Source organism: Hypanus sabinus, chromosome 22, assembly GCF_030144855.1.
Source record: "Hypanus sabinus isolate sHypSab1 chromosome 22, sHypSab1.hap1, whole genome shotgun sequence".
NCBI lineage: Eukaryota > Metazoa > Chordata > Chondrichthyes > Myliobatiformes > Dasyatidae > Hypanus > Hypanus sabinus.
In genome coordinates, this window is record NC_082727.1 from 22,394,526 (window position 1) to 22,413,617 (window position 19,092).

Sequence of the window (19,092 nt, forward strand, 5' to 3'; positions counted from 1 at the left end):
TATTCTTGCTCTCACTGCACATGGCACACACTGAGTAATCCAGATTATTAACCCTATCCCTTTTTCTACCTATGTCATTTTTGTCAGTGTGCACAATGACTTCTGGCTGCTCACCCTACCCTGGAGAATGTTCAGCAATGGCTCAGAAATATCCTTGATCCTCACACTAGGGAGGTCACTCACCATCCTAGAGATATAAGAATCTGTGATATAACAATCTCTTGTCTGCTCCCAAAACTATCAAGGGTCCTATCTCTAATCCTGTTTGGCCTTCCCCTCTCCCAAGGGTAGGAGAGTTTAAAATCTACCCTTGTTAGGTCTATAACTGACCAGAAATTAAAGTATACACAATGTGGTTACAGGAGCTAGGAATCCTCCGGTGAGTAAAAACCTGTCAACCATCTACATGGCTCAAGGCCAGAACGTGATAGAATACTCTCCACTTGATTGGATAAGCGCACTTTCAACCGCATGACATTAAAACCTACTTGGGCACTCCATCCACAATCATTCACTCACTCCACCACCACAGTAGCAACAGTTTGTACCGTCTACAGGATGCCCCAGAGTAACTCACCATCCAAGCTCATGACCTCTTCTAGCTAGAAGAGCAAGGGAGCACCACCATCTGGTTTCTCGCCATTCTGACTTGGAAGCATTTTCACTTTGCTTCACCATCACCAGACAAAATAGAGGAACACTTCCCAGCATCTCAACAAACCTCAAGGCTGGCAGCAGCTCACCACCACTTTCTCAAGGGTATACAGGGATAGACAATTAAATGCTGACTCAGCCAGTGAAAACCATTTCCCTCAAATGAACATTAAAGAAAAATACCCCAAGTCTGGTTTGCTGACTTGCTTTTGAAGATAATTTAGATTGCTATCTAAGTAGCCCCAGTGTTCTTGAAAAGAAAAAGTTGGGGCCAGAGGCGAGAGTTTGGCTGGTTCTCTTCGCTGTTCTGCGATGTTTACCCCGCTCTGTGCTAAACTGAGTCTGAGGCAATGGCTGGCTCCAGGTGCTCCGGGCTTTGTGTCTGAGGACTCAGTTTCATTCTAAGTGCTATTTGCTTACTTTATTGTTTGCATGGTGTGTTTATTTTTCTCTCTGCACATTGGGTATTTGTCTTTTTTTAATGGCTTCTTTTGGGGTTCTTGCTTTGTGGCTTCCTGTAACTATATAAATCGCAAGGTTGTATAGTATATACATACTTTGATCATAAATGTGTGTTGAACTTTGGACTTTTTGGGCGAGAGGTAGCAGGAAACATATATAAGTTAAGTAAAAGTGCTGAGTCCAAAGAAATGGGAGATAACGTATATGGAGCCAATGTAATAGGAAACTGTGGAGAATTCCAGAGTCCTCACCAACCAAGTGTGCAGGAAATGTGTTCTCCTACAGGTCCTGACTGACTGTATTGTGCAGCTGTGGAAGCAGCTGTAAGGCTGAAGGCAGTGTGGATAACATGTTTAACAGATTAGTCGTTCTGCAGACTATGTCTGCACGGGTGGACAGTGGTGTATTACTGCCAGAAAGAGTTGAAGGCACACACAGATAGTAAAACAGCAGGTTCAATACTATTGTGGGTGGGTACGGAAAAATAACAACACCTAAGTTTGTGGCATTGCTAATGGCTGTGAGGAAGAGAGGAAAGTGTTGAACTATAGTGATAGGGGGACAGACTGATATTTCTGTGACTGTGAACAAGATTTAGATGCTGCATTGCCTGTCTAGTGCCAACATATTCTGGGGGGGTGGGGGTGGATGAACAGCCAGTTGTGATGCATATGGATCTCAATGTTATAGGTAGAAAAATGGTGAGACCTTGGAATGTGAGCTTGGAGAGTTAGATATTAGATCAAATAGCAGGACTCACTGGACTATTTCTACTATTGCATTCTCCTGAGTATGAGAACGAGGAAATATAGTGAGACAATAGACAATAGGTGCAGAAGTAGACCATTCAGCCCTTCGAGCCTGCACCACCATTTTGAGATCATGGCTGATCATCTACTATCAATACCCGGTTCCTGCCTTGTCCCCATATCCCTTGATTCCCCTATCCATAAGATGCCTATCTAGCTCCTTCTTGAAAGCATCCAGAGAATTGGCCTCCACTGCCTTCCGAGGCAGTGCATTCCAGACCCCCACAACCCTCTGGGAGAAGAAGTTTTTCCTTAACTCTGTCCTAAATGTCCTACCCCTTATTCTCAAACCATGTCCTCTGGTACTGGACTCTCACAGCATCTGGAACATATTTCCTGCCTCTATCTTGTCCAATCCCTTAATAATCTTATATGTTTCAATCAGATCCCCTCTCAATCTCCTTAATTCCAGCATGTACAAGCCCAGTCTCTCTAACCTCTGCGTAAAACAGTCCAGACATCCCAGGAATTAACCTCATGAATGTGTAACACTGAAGCCTGAAGTCAGGCGAATGTGTAACACTAGGGGGTAGACACACTGAATTTAAAGGGAAAATAGCATGGTGAATGCTTCAGTCAGGGAAGATGATGAATTTGGTAGTGCTAATGAAGGCTGGGAGTTCTGTATTGAGAGAGTTGAACTGTATTGACGTGAACAACATGGAGGAGAGAAAGAAAGCCCCTACACTTCTTAGCTTAATGGGCCCAAGAACGTACAGTCTCTTATACAACTCAGTAACCCCTGCAAAGCCAGCAAGCAAGATATTCAATGAAATTGTTACAACTTTACAAAATCACTTGAGCCCTAAACCGCTGATAATAGCTGAGAGGTTTAGGAACCAGTCAAAAGATGAAAGCCTTTCTGAATACATTGCAGAACAGTGCAAACTTTCCCAGTACTGTAACTTCAGAGACAGAGTTTCTGATGCATTAAAGGACAGACTTGTATGTGACATGCATAATCAAAGCACTCAAACGAGGCTGCAGGCAGAAAGAGATCTAACCTTGGGACAGGCATTGACCATTGCAATATCATTAGAGACTGCAGCAAAGGATGCAGCAGAACTACAGAAAATGAGGTTAGAATGTGAAATGCCCAAAATATCCCTGAATGGTGCAAAAAGTCAGAGGCTATTCATGTGGCAAATCCTCCCATTATGCAAATGACTCGGTTCAAAGAAAAAAAGTGTCACAGACAAGGTCACGTAGAGAGAATGTACAAGAAAGACTAAAAACACAACCTAGCAAAAAGTCTCAAACACAAAACTAATGCATAAAATGAACCAAATGTAAAACAGAATCAGACAACCTAGAGTTTGACAAAGGTGAACTGTTATGCCTAGAACTGCAGTGTATAACTGAAGCAGATCACAAAATCATCTGGATCACAATAGATGTGTCTGGTATAAAACTGAACATGGAAGTGGATACAGGGTCAGCTTTGTCCATAATTTCAGAGGCTAACTGTTTCCTAAGATACCATTAGAGAAGTTCTCAGTGATGCTAAAGACTTACGCAGGCAAAAAAGTGTCCCCCAAAGTCAAACTGAAAGCAAATGTGACATATGGGGCCAAGCACAGCAGTTAGAGCTTTATGTATTGAAAAGTGGAGGGCAACAATTTTCGGATGTGTGTGGTTGGGAAAAATCCAACTAGATTGGCAATCAATCAAAGCTCTCAGTATGACATCAACTGGGAATGGCAGCCCAAATGGTAGCACTACCAGATACTGGCACAACTGCTTAATGCTAATGAGAAGGTGTTTGAGAAGGGGATTGATAAAGTCAAAGGCATAAAAGCCAGAATTGAACTGAATGAAACAGCAACACTAAGATTCCATAAAGCACTTCCAGTGCCTTTCGCACTATGTCCTAAAGTGGATGCTGAACTTGGAGATGTCTGGAATTCTCTACAGAGTTGAGTGGAGCAATTGGGCCATGCCCTTTGTTCTGGTGATCAAGATAGGAAAGACCAGAGCTATTTATATACAGTATGTGGAGATTTCAAGGTGAGCATCAACCCAGTGCTATGTATTGTGTAGTATCTCCTGCCATAAATAGACCTTTTTGCATTTTAGGCAAGCAGGGAGAGGTTTTCAAAGATTGATGTCACAAGCCTATGTATAAATGGAGATTGAGAAGTCAAACAGGAAATTCCTCACAATCAACACTCACAAGGGACTGTTCCAGTATAATCAATTCATCTTTGGCATTGCATCAGTTCTAGCAATTTGGCAAAGAGCAATGGGCCAAGTGCTCCAAGATATTCCAGGAACAGAATGTTACATCATGACTGGCAAAAATGATGAAGAGCCCCTCCAGAGCCTTGATAAAGTGCTTAGCAAGCTGAGTGAGTATGGTCTGCATGCAAAGAGAGAGAAATGTGAGTTTTTCAAGAATGAAATCTCATATTGTAGACATGTCATTGTCAAGCATAGCTACATAAGTCACAAGAGAAGACTGGAATATCCGGAAATAGATAAACAGATTGAAGACTTGGCCAAAAGCTGGTCAGTTGAAAATGCACCCCCGTAGGCATTGTTACACTAGTGACAGTGGCCGTCATCACCATGGTAAAGAGTACATATTGACTTTGTCGGGCCATTCATGGACTCCATGTTTCTGATTGCTGTGGATGCTCATTTGAAGTGGCCAGAGGTTATACCAATGAAGTCAACCACCTCAGCAAGGACTGTCTCTGCCCTGAGAACTACCTTCACCAGAAACAGCTTACCAGAACAAATTATGAGTGACAACAGATCATAGTACGTGTCAGAAGAATTCAGACGTGTTCATGAAGAAAAATGGCATCAGACATTTCAAGTTAGCTCCTCACCACCCAGCAATGAATGGGTTAGCTGAAAGGTTTTTTTTTCAAACCTTCAGGAAGTTCATTAAAGTGATGGACAAGGAGGAAATTTCTCTACAGCCCAAGGTGGACAACTTCTTTTTTGTGTATCAGGACTCTGTTCACGTAACAACAAATCAAACACCTGCAATGCTGTTCATGGGCAGAAATCTGAGATCTCACATAGACCTCCTGAAACTAGACCTATGGAGGGAAGTACAGAATAAACAGTTCAACCATTTGCCAAATGAAGCAGCAAGGAGCTTCAAAATTGGATTGGAAGTCCTAGCATGTGATTACTGAGAAGACAAGCAGACACCCAGTAGGATAGCTACAAAAACTGGACCACTGATGTACACAGTGGAAGTTGGAGATCAGACATGGAAACATCATGTGGACCAGATACTGGATACTCAGCCAAAGAAAACACCTGAGTTGACTGCATCCAACCAGATGGACACACTACAGTCACCGGACTTATCTCTCAGTGATGATCATGTCACTGATAGCAACATGACACAGGAAACCAAGAACTTGTCTTAGACAAGACAGCTGCCAAACCTGATGCCACTCCACAAGTCGAGGTATAATCCTGAAAGAAACAGAACACCACCCAAAAGGCTGAAGCTTTAGAACTGTGAAGTTAGTTATGGACTGTTATTGTGAAGGCATGTTTATTTGGAATGTGGGTTTATGAAAGGGAAATTGCATGTTTTGTACAAAAAGTTTTATGTTGCAATAATGTAAAAGGGGAGGAAGTGTAATGTATGGATCTATTTATTTTACAACAATGACCCCCCCCCCTTAGCACTATGTATTGATTTGTTATCTGCATATGTGCTGATGTCTATGCATGTGCATAGTTCTCTTCCTCTCTCTCGCTGCAATGTGAATGCACCAGTTAAAGCCATCTCCTGTGTGTGTGCTTTTATTTAATATATAGGTAGTTGTGCACAGACACAACAGGAGCCATTTAATAGTCTTGTAACAGTGGAGTATAAGCTGTCCTTTAGCCTGATGGCACATGTTTTCAGGTTTCTGTGTCTTCTGCCTGAGAGAAGAGAGAATCCTGGGATGGATGGGGTCTTAGATCATGCTGGTCGCTTTAGTGAGGCAGTGAGAAGCATGGGCAGAGTTCACGAAGGGGAGGCTGATTTCTGTGATGTGCTGAGCTGTGTCCACAAGCCACTGTATTTTCTTGCAGTTGTGAGCAGAGCAGTTGCCATACCAACCTATTAGCTTTCAGATAGGGTCCTTTCTAAGGCGCGTCAATAAAAATTGGTGAGGGTCAAAGGGGACATAACAAATTTCTTTCTTCTCCTGAGGAAGCAGAGGCATTGCTTTCTTGGCAATTGCGTTGATATGGTTGGACCAGGACAGGCTATTGGTGATGTTCACATCCAGAAACTTGAAGCTCTCAACCATTACAGCCTTAACTCTGTTGATATAGACAGGAGTAGCTTCACTGCCCACTGCCCCTTCCGAAGCAAATGACCAGTTCTTTTTTTACTGATTTTGAGGGAAAGGTTGTTGATATGACATCATGTTATTAACTCTCTATCTCCTTCTTGTACTTCAACATCAGTACTTGAGGTAAGGTAGTACCATCTATAAATATCTAGGGAGTAGATTGTTGGGCTGAAGGTGCAACCTTTGTGGCACTGGTGTTGCCGCCTAACCTTACCGAATGTGGAGCTGGTAGACAGGCGGGTGGTATAATGGTGAAAGAAGACAAGGGAAAGAATGGGAGGTAAATGGAGTAATTTACAGAGGATGAAGGTGGGGACACCAAAGCTTAGTGTGCAAGAATATGATAAGCGAGGTGACACTGGGAACCATTAAGGGAGTGACGGAGGGCAGATGGAACATGGTGTAGGAGTGGGACAAAAATGGATAACAATGGGAAAAGGGGCTATGGGAAATGGAACAAAAGTGGAATGTCTGGAAGTGGACTGGAAGGAAAGAGAGAGGGACAGTTGGAGTTACCTGAAACTGGACATTTCAGTGTTGTACCATTGGTTAGATGGAATATGAGTTCTTCTAGTTTGAAATCGGCGCCACCCTGCAGGGGAGAAGGCAAGCAGTTATGTACATTGGATTGTGATGGAAGCCTCCCAGAGTTCAGCAGGAGACAGAGGAGCAGATATGTCAGTAAATCATCAGAGGTGCAGTTTCACCAATATTAAATTTGTTTGCATTGATGTGGAATGATTAGACAGGGTGAAACTTGTGAGAGCTTTTATTTTACCAGTATGCAGATGTTCCTATTAGGGATGGGATAATCCTAGAGAATAAAGCTGAGCAAGTGGATGAAATGTCAGTGACAAAGCACTTTGGGGACATTGACCATTCTTGGTAGATTTCTGTGTGGCTAAGGATATGGATTGGTAGTTTAATTTGAATTGGTAAATTGGAAAGCTGATTTTGTTATTAAGTAGGATAGAACTAACATGGAGCGGGTCTAGCTAAATATGGTAAAATCTAGAAGTGAAATAGTGACGCTTAGAGCCAACTTGTTTCCATAAGGACAAGGGGTAAGGACTAGTTTACAACTACTACAGCTAACATTGTTTAAAAACTCTAGTGATTTGTATAACTTTCAGAGGAGGGACTCCATGCCACCCAAGCAGTGAGGGCAGCATCTGGAAGCCTCCATTGTCTCAGGATATGTGGCTGCAGGGTAAGGCTCTGGGTAAAACTGAAGTGCAGGGCCCTAACTTCCTCCCACCATACTCCAGGCTAATAATGGAAGTTAAAATTGAAGACCTTGGAGCAAGACTGTAGCACCAGAGGGGCATCAGGGACTACTGTGTCCCTGACATTCCTCTGCTTCACTAAATCCTGCTGTAGCCTCCCCCTGGGCATCACACTTCAGTCCATGGGGCCTCACCTTCCACCACATGGACAGACTGTTCCATCAGGTAAAGGCAGAGACAGTGGCATTTGCTTCATGATTAACTCACTGTGGTGCACAGACATGGCTGTTCTGTCTCCATGCTGCTTCTCCAATCTATTACATTTGGTAGTCAAGTGTCATCCCGTTCTAACTGTCCAGGGAGCTCTCTGCCATAGCCACCACACGGCAGACATCAGGGTGGCACTGAGGGAGCAGAGTACTGAGCACTGTGATCAGCAGTCATGGGACACTCAACGTGATACCTCCTGATCATTGTGGGGTACTTCAACCAGGCCAGCTTGAAGAAGTCTGAGAAATTATTACCAACCTGTCACCTACAGAACCAGAGCAGCTAACAGACTCAATCACTGTTACACTACCATCAAGAAGGCACATTGGTCATCCCACACCCGTAATTTAGCAAGTCAGACAGTGGCTATATTTCATTAGGAGGCTGAGAAAATTTAGTATATCACCAAAAACATTTGCAAATTTCTATAGATGTGCCATGGAGAACATTCTAACTGGCTGTATCACCGTCAGGTATGGGGGCTGGAGGGGCTACTGCCCAGAATTGAAGTAAGCTGCAGAGAGTTGTAAAGCAAGTCTGCTCCATCATGGGTACTAGCCTCTGTAGTATCCAGGACATCTTCAAGGAGTGATGCTTTAAAAAGGCAGCGTCCATCATTAAGGACACTAATCACCCAGGACATGCCCTCTTCTCATTATTACCATCAGGGAGGAGGTACAGAAGCATGAAGGCACACACTCAGTGATTCAGGATCAGCTTCTTCCTCTCTGCTATGCTATTTCTGAATGGACATTGAATCCATGAACACTACCTCACTACACTTTTATTTCTATTTTTTGCACTACTCACTTAATTTAACTATTTAATATATATTTATATGCTCTCTATTATTATGTATTGCAATATACTGCTGCTGCAAAGTTAATAAATTTCACAACATATGTTGGTGATATTAACCTGATTCTGAAGTCCAATCATCTGGCTGATATTATACCTGTCGCAGGCTCTTCCTCTGGCATTTCATTCCATACACTGACCACACTCCGGGTGGGAAGTTTCCTTTTAGTTTCCTATAAAGCCTTTCCCCTCTCACCTTAAGCTTATGCCCTTTAGTTCTTTCTTTTCTTTCTTTTTAAATCTTTTTATTAATTTTAAACAAACATAAATGAAACATGAATACAAAGTGTTTGAGAGGACATAATTAATAGTTTAAATAGACATTCAGATATATAATAATAAAAATATATAACCTCCCAAACTCATAACATTGATGAACAAAGAAATAAAAAGAAAAAAAAGACCCCAGAAAAAAAAGAGAAAAAAAACACTAACCAACATGGGCCATTGAATAATGTTAAGTACATATACAGTATTGCCAATAACTCCGAACCTCCATCCAAATAATTAAGGATAATATAAGTAAGGTTTAGGAAAAGACAATTCAACTCATATGAAAATGTTGAATAAATGGTCTCCAAGTTTCTTCAAATTTAACCAAAGGGTCAAAAACAACACTTGTAATTTTTTCTGAGCTCAAACAAGAAATGGTTTGAGAAAACCACTGAAATATAGTTGGAGGATTAATTTCTTTCCAATTCAATAGAATAGATCTTCTAGCCATTAGTGTAACAAATGCAATCATTCGTCGAGATGAAGAGGATAGATAACTATTATCCACCATTGGTAAACCAAATATTGCAGTAAAAGGATGCGGTTGGATATTAATATTCAGAACTCTTGAAATAATACTGAAAACATCTTTCCAGTAATTTTGTAAACAAGGACAAGACCAAAACATATGGGTTAATGAGGCAACATCAGAATGACATCTGTCACAGGTTGAATTAACATGAGAATAAAATCGAGCAAGTTTATCCTTAGACATATGAGCTCTATGTGCAACCTTAAATTGTATTAGAGCATGTTTAGTACAAATAGAGGACGAATTAACTAATAGTAACATTTTCTCCCATTGCTCAATGGATATAAGACAATGAAGTTCTTCTTCCCATTCCTTCTTAATTTTTTCTGATACATCTGGCTGTACTTTCATAATCATATTATAAATGACAGCTACTAAACCCTTTTGACAAGGATTCAGAGCTAAAATTCTTTCCATAATGTCCAATGGACCTAGTTTCGGAAAAGACTGTAACTCATTATACAAAAAATTTCTAACTTGCAAATATCTAAAAAAATGAGTTTTAGGTAAATTATATTTATTAGATAACTGTTCAAAGGACATAACGCTATCATCTAAAAACAAATCACGAAAACATGTTATACCTTTTGTTTTCCATTAAAAAAAAGTTTGATCCATAAAGGAAGGCCAAAAAAAAAAATTAGATACTGATGCACCATCAATAACTCACACTGAGACGTAAGGCAAGATATCGGCTTTTATTGACTGGAAGAAGGAACCAGGAGTGAGTGTCTATCATACAATGTCCTGGAGACTGAGGCCGAGCGTCAGGCCTCAGATCTCCTTTATACAGGGGCCTGTGGGAGGAGCCACAGGAGCAGTCAGCAGGGGGCGTGTCCCGACAGGCACATAGTTCACCACAGATACTATAGAGCATGATAGAATAAACTTATTCAAACTAAAAAATTTACGAAATTGAAACCAGGTTCGCAATGTGTATTTGACTATAGGATTAGTTATATGTTTATTCAATTTAGATAAAGAAAAAGGAAGTGAAGATCCTAAGATTGAAAACAACGAAAAGTCTTGTACAGATTTACATTCCAAATTTACCCATTGTGGGCAGGCAGCTGTAGTCAATTCTTGTGTCCAAAATATTAAATATCGTATATTAACTGCCCAATAATAAAATCTCAAGTTTGGCAAAGCCAAACCACCTTCCTTCTTAGGCTTCTGTAAATATTTTTTGCCTAGTCTGGGATTTTTATTCTGCCAAAGATAAGAAGATATTTTGGAGTCAATAATGTCAAAAAAAGATTTAGGGATAAAAATTGGTAATGCTTGAAATAAATATAAAAATTTGGATAATACCATCATCTTAATAGCATTAATTCTACCAACTAATGACAAAGATAGTGGAGACCACCTGGTAGCAAGTTGCCTAATCTGGTCAATTAAGGGTAAAAAGTTAGCTTTAAATAAATCTTTATGTTTTTTAGTAATTTGAATACCTAAATAAGTAAAATAATCTGTAACAACCTTAAATGGTAAACGTTTATAAATTGAAACTTGCATATTTAATGGAAATAGTTCACTCTTGTTAAAATTCAATTTATAACCAGAAAAGTTACTAAACTGAGCAAACAAAGACAAAATAGCAGGAATAGATCTTTCAGGGTCAGATATATATAGTAACAAATCGTCAGCATATAATGATAACTTATACGTCCCCTCCCCACGAGTAATACCAAAAATATTAGGTGATTCATGAATAACTATAGCCAAAGGTTCTAGAGCGATGTCAAATAATAAAGGACTTAAAGGACAACCTTGCCTTGTACCATGGAATAACTGAAAAAAAGGAGATCTTTGATTATTGGTAAAAACCGAAGTCAAGGGTTTATGGTATATTAATTTAATCCATGATATAAATTTTGAACTGAAAATGCTGCATTGTATTAAATAAATATGGCCATTCAACTCTATCAAATGCTTTTTCAGCATCTAAAGAATTGACACATTCTGGTATTTTGGGTGAGGAAGTGTAAATAGTATTTATTAATTTTCTAATGTTAAAAGATGAATAATGATTTTTAATAAATCCAGTCTGATCTTCAGAAATGATTCGAGGTAATATATTTTCTAATCTAGTAGCCAAAATTTTACTAAAAATCTTAAAATCCGTGTTCAGCAAGGATATAGGCCAATAGGATGCACACTCAATAGGGTCTTTATCTTTTTTAAGAATTAAAGAAATAGAAGCTTCATAAAAAGATTGTGGCAATTTGCCTATAATTAATGCATCTTTAAAAATTTTACAAAGCCAAGGAGAAAGTATAGAGGAAAAAGATTTTAAAAATTCTGCAGAATAACCATCTGGACCAGAAGCTTTACCGGAATTCATTGAAAAAATAGCCTTTTTTATTTCAGTTTTCGTGATAGGTGTATCTAAAAATACATTATCCTCTACTGTTAATTTTGGAATATTCAATTTCCTTAAAAATTCATTTATTATAGAAGAATCCTCAGCAAATTCTGATTGATATAAGGAATTATAAAAATCTTGAAAGGTTTTATTTATCTCTTTATGGTCGATCGTTTGAGTACCATCTTGTTTACGAATCCTAGTAGTCCGTAGTTTAGCCAAAGCAGGTTTCAATTGATTAGCCAATAATTTACCAGACTTATCTCCAACCACATAAAACTGAGTTCTAGATTTAAATAACTGATTTTCAGCCCTTTAGTTCTTGATTCCCTCAGCTTGGGAAAAGACTGAATGCACTCACCCTGTCTGTCCCCCTCAGTCTCCAATGTTCCAACAAATATACTCCTAGTCTGCCCAATCCCTCAGATCTTGACATCTTCATAATTTTTTTCTGCATTCTTTCCAGGTTAGTAACATCTTTCCTGTAGCAAGGTATCCAAATCTGAACACAATACTCCAAATGCAGCCTCACCAAACTACACCATGACATCCCAACTTCTGTGTTCAATGCCCTATCTGATAAAGGCCAGAGTGCCAAAGACATCTTCACATCGCTGGCTATCTGTGACTCCACTGTGACCAAGCCCTCCATACCCTTCCCATCCATGTACTTAACCAAACTGCTCTTAAATCTTGAAACTGAACCCACATTTACCACTTCCACTGGCAGCTCATTCCAGAATCTCACCACCATCTGAGTGAAGAAGTTCCCCCTCATGTTCCCGTTAAGCATTTCACTTTTCATCCTTAACCTAAGACCTATAGTTCTAGTCTCACCCAACCTCAGTGGAAAAAGCCTGCCTGAGTTTGACTTTCTAAAATGTGATTCTTGCACTTATCTGAATTATAGACCATTTGACATTCCTTGGCTCACTTACCCAGTTGATCAAGATTCCCTTCCGGGGGATGACATGTACAAATGTACTAACCCTTATCTCATTTCCTCCATCTCCCTTGCATCTGTTCTCAGACGAGACTTCCCATTCCAGAGCATCCAAAATGTCCTTTCCTTTTTTTCAAAAATTGGGGTTATCCTTCCACCATTATTGATGTTGCCCTCACCCACCTCTCCCTATTCCCCGCAAGTCTGTTCTCACCTAATCACCTCCTCTGAACATAACATAGATAGGGTTCTCTTTGTCCTCAACTACGACCCTAGTGAGCCTCCACATCATTTTCTGCAAGTAAATGATAATAGAAACATAGAAAACCTACAGCACAATACAGGCCCTTCGGCCCACAAAGTTATGCCGACCATGTCCCAACCTTAGAAATTACCCATTAGGCTTACCCATAGCCCTCCATTTTTCTAAGCCCCATGTACCTATCCAAAAGTCCCTTCAAAGACCCTATCGTATCTGCCTCCACCACCATTGCCTGCAGCCCATTCCACGCACTCACCACTCTCTGAGTAAAAAACTTACCCCTGACATTTCCTCTGTACCTGCTCCCCAGCACCTTAAACCTGTGTCCTCTTGTGGCAACCATTTCAGCCCTGGGAAAAAGCCTCTGACTATCCACATGATCAATGCCTCTCATCATCTAATACACCTCTATCAGGTCACCCCTCATCCTCTGTCGGTCCAAGGAGAAAAGGCCGAGTTGACTCAACCTATTCTCATAAGGCATGCTCCCCAATCCAGGCAACATCCTTGTAAATCTCCTCTGCACCCTTTCTATGGTTTCCACATCCTTCCTGTAGTGAGGTGACCAGAACTGAGCACAGTACTCCAAGTGGGGTCTGACCAGGGTCCTATATAGCTGCAACATTACCTCTCGGCTCCTAAATTCAATCCCACAATTGATGAAGGCCAATACACCGTACGCCTTCTTAACCACAGAGTCAACCTCCGCAGATGATTTGATCGTCCTATGAACTCAGACCCCCAGATCCCTCTGATCCTCCACGCTGCAAAGAGTCTAACCATTAATACTATATTCTGCCATCATATTTGACCTACCAAAATGAACCACTTCACACTTACCTGGGTTGAATTCCATCTGCCACTTCTCAGCCCAGTTTTGCATCCTAACAATGTCCCGCTGTAACCTCTGAAAGCTCTCCACACCATCTGCAACACCTCCAACCTTTGTGTCATCAGCAAACTTGCTAACCCATCCCTCCACTTCCTCATCCAGGTCATTTATAAAAATCACGAAAAATTTGGGTCCCAGAACAGATCCCTGAGGCACACCACTGGTCACCAACCTCCATGCAGAATATGACCCATCTACAACCACTCTTTGCCTTCTGTGGGCAAGCTGGTTCTGGATCCACAAAGCAATGTCCCCTTGGATCCTATGCCTCCTTATTTTCTTAATAATCCTTGCATGGGGTACCTTATCAAATGCCTTGCTGAAATCCATATACACTACATCTACTGCTCTTCCTTCTTCAATGTGTTTAGTCACATCCTCAAAAAATTCAATCAGTCCCGTAAGGCACGACCTGCCCTTGACAAAGCCATGCTGACTATTCCTAATCATATTATGCCTCTCCAAATGTTCATAAATTCTGCCTCTTAGGATCTTCTCCACCAACTTACCAATCACTGAGGTATAGACACTGGCCTATAATTTCCTGGGCTACCTCTACTTCCTTTCTTGAATAAAGGAACAACATCTGCAACCCTCCAATCCTCCTGAACCTCTCCCATCTCCATTGATCATCGCCAGAGGCTCAGCAATCTCCTCCCTTGCCTCCCACAGTAGCCTGGGGTACATCTCATCCAGTCCCTGCAACTTATCCAACTTGATACTTTCCAAAAGCTCCAGTACATCTTCTTTCTTAATATCTACATGCTCTTCAGTCTGCTGCAAGTCATCACTACAATCTCCAAAATAATTTTCCATAGTGAATACTGATAAATAGATATTATTGAGATAATGAGTTGTGGAGTCCTTGAAAGTGAACCCACAGGTTGTGGAATCAGTTTAGTGTTGGAGTGGGTGAAGTTATCCATATTGGTTCAGGAGCTTGATGGTTGAGGGGTAATAACTGTTCCTGAATTTGAAAGAGGTGTCCTAGGTGATGGATGTTGCTTTCCTGTGAAACCACTCCTTGTAGATATGGAGTGGATATCAATCACTCAGTGGCGGGGTGAGTTTTATCTATAAGACCATAAGACATAGGGGCAGAATTACGTACCTGTAATGGACTGGGCTGTACTTTTTGTAAGCTTTCCAGTTCAAGGGCACTGGTACTTCCATACCAGGCTGTGATGCAACCAGTCAGAACACTCTCCACTATGCATCTATAGAAGTTTGTCAAAAGTTTTAGATGAGATACTGAACCTACACGAACTTCTAAGAAAGTGGTGGTGCTGCCATGCCTTCTTTGTACTGTAGGTGCTGCACCCAAGACAGATCCTTCGAATTGACAATACCAATAAATTTAAAGTTATTCACCCTCTCCACCTTTGATCCTCTGATGAGGACTGGCTCAAGGACCTCCGGTTTCCTTCTCCTGAAGTCAATAATCAGCTCTTTGGTTTTGTTGGAGTTGAGAGAGAGGTTGTTGTGTGGCGCTATTCAGCCAGATTTTCATTCTCCCTCCTAGCTGCTGATTTGTCTTCAATACCATTTATAAATGGTATTGGAGCTGTACTTAGCCTCATAGTCATAAGTATAAAGCCAGTGGAATGGGGTTAAGTATATAGCCTTGTGATGCACCTGTGATGATAGTGATTGTGGAGGTGATGTTGTTGCCAATCCAAACTGACCAAGGTCTGCAAGTGATGAAATCAAGAATCCATTTGCACAAGGAGGTAATAAGGCCAAGCTTTTGGAGCTTATTGATTAGTTTTAAGCAGATGATAGAGTTGAATGCAGAGTTGTAGTCAATGAAGAGCATCCTGATGTATGCACCTTCGCTGTTTCAGGGCTGAGAGAAGATCTAATGAAATGGCATCTGCTGTTGACCTGTTGTGATGGTAGGCAAATTGGAGCAGATGAATGTCGCTCCTCAGGCAGGAAGGGGTATGTTTCATGACCAATCTCCCAAATCACTTGATCACAATGGGTGTAAGTGCTACTGGATGATGGTCACTGAAGCAGGTTATTGTGTTCTTCTTGGGCACCAGTATAATTCATGGCAGCTGTAGAGATAAGAGAAACAAACGGATTTGTTTTGGAGGACATTTATATTACCAGGGAGGAGGTATTTGTATCCTTACAGTGCATTGAGCTGGATAAATACCCAGAGTCTGAATGAATGAATCCTTGACATTTCTGAGAGGTTAGAGAAGAAATATTTGCTTCATTGTTAGCCACTGCTAATGGTCCCAAAGACTGGAAGGTGGTGAATGTTGTTCCATTGTTTCAGAAAGGTAGCAAGTTCAAGCAAGTGAACTACAGGCCCGCTAGCCTGACATCAGTAGTGGGGAAGTTACTGGAAGGAGTTCTGAGGGACAGGATCTCAGGATCTATTGGCTTTTGGATAGATAAAGTGTGATTAGGAGGAGGCACTGTAGCTTGGTTTTATGTGTGGAAAGTCATGCTTGAGGAAGCTTCTAGAGTTTTTGGAGGTAATCAAAAAGGTAGATGGGAGTAGGACAGTGGATGCTGTCTATTTGGACTTTAGCAAGGTCTTTGACAAGGTCCTGCATGGCATGCTAGGTTCCATGGAATCCAGGGCGAGTGAGTTAGGGGATTCAAAATTGGCTCGAAGGTAGGAAGCAGAGAGTGGTGGTTGAGGTGTCTTTTGGAATGAAGGTCTGGTGACTAGTGGTATGCCACATGGGTTGGTATTATTGTAGCTTACAAAGAGATTTTGATCAGCTAGAGAAGTGGGAAATGGTTGAAAAATGTATTTTAATAAAATAAATGAGAGGTGATGGAGTTTGGAATTTCAAACCAGTTTCGGACTTACTGTATATGATGAATGTTAGGGCACCAGGGAGTGCAATGGAAGAGAGGGCCCTAGGAGTATAAATGAGTAGCTTGTTGAAAGTGGCATTACAGGTAGGCAGGCTAGTGAACAGGGTGATTAGCATGCTTGTCTTCTAGTGTCAGGGCACTGAGTGCAGGAGTTAAGGTGAAGGACAATCCCAAGGGCTTCTACAGATATACTAAGAACAATACAATAGCAAGGGACAAGATTGGTCTTCTTGGAGATGAACACAGAGTCTATAAAACTGAGGCAAAACTGTAGTGAGGTCATGGGCTATATCCGAATTACAGAAGAAGAGGTGCTTGCTGACTTGAGATAAATTAGGGTGGATAATTTATAGGGTCTGAAAAGTGCCCCCCCTAGACCTTATGAGAGGCTAATGAAGAAATTACAGGGGCCCTGGCAGAGGTATTTAAAACTTTCTTAGCCACAGGTGAGATGCTGGAGGACTGGAGGACAGCTAATGTTGCTTCATTGTTTAAGAAAAGCTCTAAGAATAAGCTGGGAAATGTTAGGCCAGTGAGCCTGACATCGGTGAGTATATTATTGGAAAATATTCTAAGATATCAGATATATTTGGATAGACAGGGACTGATTAGGAATAGTCAACTTGGTAACATGGTAGTCAATGTTACTACCATGGCAAGTGGCAAGGTTAGGGTTAGGGTTAACCCGAATGTCTGATCAATCTTCCAGTTTTTTGAGGTGGCTGCCAGGAAAGTTGATGAAGGGAAGTCAATGGATACATAAGTCAACATAAACTTTAGCAAGACCTTTGAGAAGAGGATGGTCAAGAAGGTTCAGACGCTTGGCCTTCAGTTCTACCACACTCCTCAGTGGCCTTGTCCCTTGCTATTGATTTACTGTGTAAATCCAGGTTTATCCTCCCAAAGTGCAACACCTCACACTTGTCTGCATTAAATTCCATCTGCCATTTTCTTCAGTATGGCCTCTCCTCTTGTTGACCTGTCTACATATGGCATCAGGAACCTTTCCTGGACAAGAACAGAGTGAATGCACACTGTCTGTTTCCCAGGGCTGAGGAATCATGAACTAGAGATATAGATTTAGACTGAAAGGGGTGATTTTTAGTAGGAATTTGTTTCAAAGTTCTACCCAATGGTCTCATTTGAAGAGTCTTTTAAGCCAACCTGTCCCATTACTGCAGGTCTAATTTGGTAGGTTGATCTAAAAGTTTAAATGACACAAGAGCCATGGATACTTGTTAGACTGAATTCAAAGTTGGCTTAGCCAAAGAAGACAGAAGGTGGTAATATGTAAATGGGTGTTATTCTGTCTGGAAGCCTGTCATCAGCGATGTTTCACAAGAATCTGTGCTGGGACCTCTGCTGTTTGTAAGATATATAAATGATCTAGATAAAAATGTAGGTGGGTAAATTAGTCAGTTTGCAGACAACATAAAGATTGGTAATTAGGGATAGTGTATAAATTTTCAAAGGATTTAGCAGAATGTGGAGCAGTTGGAACTATGGGCAAAGAAGTGACAATTGAAGTTTAATCTGGACGAATATGTGGTTGTGTACTTTGGGGGGGGGTTGTCAAATGTAATATAAGTGCATATACAGTAAATGGAAAAACCCTTAGGATCACTGATGTATAGAAAGAATCTTGGTGTGCCAGTCCATAGCTCCCAAGTGATAACACAAATAAATAGGGCAATAAAGGTAATGAATAGTATACTTTAGAGATCAGGGCATTGAATATGGAAGTTGGGAAATGATATTCCCATTGTATAAAATGTTGGATAGTTCACCTCTGGAGTATTATGTGTAGTTCTGGTTGCTGCATTACTGAAAGAATTGTGTTTGGAGAGGGTGCAGAAGAGGGTCACCAGGATGTTGTCTGTATTACAGAATAAACATCGTTTTCTCTGGACTGGCCCATTACCCCTCAAACTGCTCTCCTCTATGTACTTATCAAAGGCTTCTTAAATGTTACAAATTAACCTGCTTCGACCACTTTCTCTGGCAGCCCATTCCAGGTACTCACTATCTGCCGTGTAAAGGGGTGACCTTTCAGGCCTCTCTCTCTCTCTCTCTCTCTCTCTCTCTCTCTCATCTTGTATCTGCATCCTTTAGTTTTGGACTCCCCAGCCACAGGGAAAAGACTATGACTGTCTTCCTAATCCATACTGCTCTTTCTCCTGCACTTCAGGGAGCAAAAATCTAATGTGGGCAACCTTCCCCTATAACCCAGCCCCTCTAGCCCAGGCAGCATCCTCATAAATCACTTCAGTACCCCAGCTTGAGAATATCCTTCATATAAAGATGACCAAAACTGTACAAATACCCTAAGTACATCAGTGGCTTGTCTAATGGTAACAGTGCCATCTGCTTCCTATCATTGAGCCAATTC

The 19,092-nt window shown here is 41.0% G+C and overlaps 1 protein-coding gene across 1 annotated transcript in view; it reads left to right on the forward strand.

The window, feature by feature from the left end:
* The first annotated feature begins 4,302 nt into the window (after positions 1-4,302).
* The window catches only part of dna2 (DNA replication helicase/nuclease 2), a 100,238-nt gene continuing 85,448 nt past the window's right edge, over positions 4,303-19,092 (forward strand). Inside the window, exon 1 of the mRNA XM_059947274.1 lies at positions 4,303-5,355. The gene's annotated coding sequence lies outside the window, so the exon portion shown is untranslated. The remainder of the gene's footprint in view (positions 5,356-19,092) is intronic.